Below are 4,167 nucleotides of genomic sequence, written 5' to 3'. Positions count from 1 at the left end.
TTTCTGTGTTTGGGTTTCAAATTTGCCTTTGCCAAGACACTACCTGTAAGACAGCCCTTGGGAGGAGAAGAGCAAGGAGGGGAGAGGGAAGAAAGTCCCTAGGTGGGAGTGGGAAAGGGAGGAGCAGGCATCTCCCCAAGTGTCCCAAAATGCTGGGCTGGGGCAGGAGGGCTGGTGGGGCAATGGGTCTGGAACAGTGGTTTCCCCTCCTGGCACACGGTGGCATTAGTGGGACTGCTCAGATGTGGGGAAGACCCAAGTCCTTAGCAGCTTGGTCAGAAATGGCAACAATTTTCCCATCTCTAGTAGCATCAGCATTGCTGCTTTCTCTCTGACAAGCAAACTTCTTGATTTAGGCTTTCCAGTGAGTGAGAAACCAGAGAAGCAATGTGGAGATCTTTGGCCTTTCTCCTGGAAGAAAGTGAAAGACAGAGGAGCAGGGGTTGTGCAGACCCATGTCTCATCCCTTGGGCACTGCTGCTTAGGAAGTTCACCTTGATATCAGTCCTGGAGGAGGAAAGCTGGTAAGCTATAAGGAAATAGAGGATGTCTGGAAATGAGAAATTCCACATGAAAATTGAAATATTACATCAAAGAAAAAAAAAATAGAGGGAGGGAGGAAGAAAAACCTGATACAATGAATGCTTGGGTCATGTGTTATTCTGGATTATCTCTGCCATGGAAAGATCCCATGCATCCTATGAAATCCATTACCTACAAGCCAGTGAACATTTGTACAGCACATGATGCAGGGATCACAGCTGAAGCCAAGTTCCCCTGTATAATATCCACCCCAGGGTAGGTTGGTCCCTTTCCAGTCTCAACAGGCAGAGGATTAAGCCTTTATCTCTGCAGAACAGTGGATAATTAATACCAGATCGAACTAGGGGCTGTGCTCAGGAGAGCTTCTGCCTGCATTTGTGACTGAGTGTGACTTTATTGCCTGTGGGTGAGTTACAAGGGGAGGGTTAATGTTTGCCTTGGTGATGTGTGCTTTGTAGCAGAGCATTGGAGCCACTGGGATGGCATTGGGAGCTACTGGGATGGTATTAGGCTTCCCAAGGCAAGCTAAGGGTGAGTTTTCCCATCACGGCCACAGGCAGTAGGGCATAAAGGGTGAAAAGCTACTAGGAGATCTCTCTTTCCAGCCAAAAGTTAGAAGAATGGAATCAGGATGCTGTGATTTGCCATCTTCTGGATTTAAATGTAAAATCCAGGTTTTGGCACTTCTGGCTTTCTTGAAATAAATTAATACCATTATCCTGGCCACAGACCAGTTCAGGTAATTATATTCTTCCTACCTTAATGCCATTCCAGCCCCCTGTCTCCAGTGGATATGCTACACTCTGAATTCCTGTCTGGAACTTACTTATTATGTTACAAAGTCTTTAATTGTTTTCCCCTCTGAGTACAACTGGTGCACAGAGCATGATCTGGTCCCCAGCACTTGGGACTGCTAAAATAGTCAAGAGAACCTGCCTTAGACACTTGACTCTGCCTGATGTCCTGGAGCATCTCTCCTGACTTGTAAGCCTGCTGAGCTGGGAAGGTGGGTAACAGAGAGTCAGAGCAGTGTTGAAGTCCTGTTTACCCCAGTGGACTGCTAGAAACCAGCTTCCCTCTTCATGGGCTGGTGAGTAGGTTAATGGGAGGGAACTCCAGACTCCTGAGTGGCTGATGTACCTTCCTGTGTTGCCATTTGTTCAAAGACCTTTGAAGACTAAAGTATGTCCTTACTCCCAGGTGGGGGAAGAGTCCTCTTGTCTTCAAGGAGAATATGACCAGTGTCCTACTGTAAATATGTCCAAAGCTCCCTGCTAATCTGGTAGGTCAGTCCTACCTTGATTTGAGGGTCCAGCCCTAGGAAACCTTGTTTCCTGCAGGGGCTTTGACTACCTGGTTTCCCTTTTAGAGCACAGCTTTCTTGTCCATGTTGATGGCTCGTTGGCCTTTACATCTCCTTCAACTGATGCATTGGGTTAGGGTTTTTTTTTTTCCCTTTTGAAAAGCATTTAAAGTTGCCATCTTTCCTTACTCTTTTAATTGTGCACTCATCTCCTGGCTTCACTGAGCAGCTGAAAAGGCTGCTCAAGCAGCACTTGAGGAGAGTGTCCCACAATTCTCCCAACGTCCTTCCTGTTCCCAGGCCCCTTCACTCTTCCACAGCCCTTGAGGACAAGGGGGGCTTGAGGGACATGCTGGAGGAGGGACAGCAGGGGTGAGGATCAAAGACCATAAACCACTGTTTAAAAAATATAATGCCCACTGCTTCTCTCAAGTGTCACATCTGGCAGAGCCTCATTAACCTGCTGTTTCCCCCTCCTACTCCATTGCCCCTGAAAATCAACAAAGCCAAACATAACAAGTTGGCTTGATTGAAGAAGGCTGAAGTGTGTGTGCTTAGTGTGAAAAAGCAAAAGCAAAGCCATGGGCTAAAGCCCCTTTTCCAGGCAGGCCACTTCACATTTATTACTTTCGAAGATGGAGCTCTTTGAATCCTGATGCTCTTTAGAGCTGAGCTCTTTAACTTTCTCCCTTCCTGCCCTTGCAGCCTTCATTCTCCCCTTGTTCCGCTCCTTCCGCCCTGCTCCTTTTTTTGTCCTGTGAGAACGAGTCTTTTAATCCCCTTGTACTGCAGATTAAAGCTATTATAGCCTCCCCAGCCTGACATTTTCTCAGAGAGGCTCACAGCCAGATTTTTATGAGTGCTCTCTGTCTGTCTGCTGCTGCTTTTCTTCCCAGCACACTAAACCTCCATGCCTGACCTTTCCCTGAAGAGGGAAGGGCTGCAGTGAGCAATCCCATGTAGGCAGAGCCTGGTCTCAGCAGGGCTCAGGGTGCAGGGAATTAAGGCCCGTGGAAATGAACAGTAAATAAGGAGTGAAAGAAAAGAGGATGGGAATTGAGAGACAGAACCAAAGCAAAATTCAATGTGTTTAGAAGCCATACACTGTGCTTGGGTCTGAGTTTTGCAAGTGGTCCTGTCTTTATGAGGAGCCAACCCATAACCCTGGGGCTAATTTTTAGTAGCAGGTTGGTGTCTGAAACCTAAACTTCCCACTTCCTATTTGGCCCAAGAATAATGGATCCAGGCACCCAGAAGTATGCAGGTAGGTGTTGACTTTGTAAGCTTTCAAGGACAGGAATTACTTTAATTCTATAGGGCTTTGTCCACGACAGATTTCTAAATACTTGTCATCAAATGATGGTACCTCATCTCTGAGACTGCAGAGTTGTTTGATGGGCTGGTCCTTGTCTTGTACACATCATAAAACCACAAAGGATCAGGGAAGCTTGCCTAAAAGTGTGTGTGCTAATGGCAGGAACATCTTTCCTACAGAGTTTCCTGGCTCTTGTCATCAGTCCTGCTCCTGCAATGTGACCTACAATGTCCCAGAGCTCTTGGCAAAGCACCCAGGAGGGTGAAAAACTGGCCCCAAAATACACTGCCCAGAGAAATGGTGCAAAATTACACCTAACAGGCCCCCTTTCAGGTGTGTGTACAACATATGAGGATGTGTTAGTGAACAGGAGGAGTGTTTGTTGCTAACACACTCTGAGTGGTGAGGAGGCAGTTTGTTTTCTTCTTCTTTTGGACCTTCAGCATGAACTTGGACTGGTTCTTCTGAGCCATCATTTCACCCATCTGTAAAATTAGGTTGCTAACCTGACCTAGAGCTGTGCAGACATTCTAATGCTGGAGAGGTCTGGGTGCTGTGCTAAGTCACTCAGCTTGAACTGAAGAAAATCACACATTACCTGTGGTAAGAGGTCAAATTTCAGTCCTGCAAGGCTTTACTTCCATCCCTTTCTATGTGGGTTATGTTTTATCTCCCTTGTAAAAGCAGAATAAGAGAATATGCTTATCTTCATAAACACCTTAAGAGCATATCCTTCACAAGTCATGTGTTGGGGTTAAGAGAATTTTGAAGGGTTGTTTCAAAACCTCCAGATCTTGCTAAAATAGGTGGTGACCACAGAGAAGATTTCCCCTATTTCTGGGCAGCAACAGCTTTTTGATGACAAACCAGCTCATGGCATTTGTGCTCTCCCGTCGCACACCCAAGAAAACAGAGGCTTCTGGGGGCAGCAGCAAAATTGCTTTCAAAGCAAATAACAAAAGAAATGCAACTGTCCCCTTTTGGAAACTCATTTTGGGGCAAAAGT

This window comes from Apus apus, chromosome 22, assembly GCF_020740795.1.
Source record: "Apus apus isolate bApuApu2 chromosome 22, bApuApu2.pri.cur, whole genome shotgun sequence".
Taxonomy (NCBI): Eukaryota; Metazoa; Chordata; class Aves; order Apodiformes; family Apodidae; genus Apus; species Apus apus.
Note: the sequence above shows the minus strand (reverse complement) of the source record.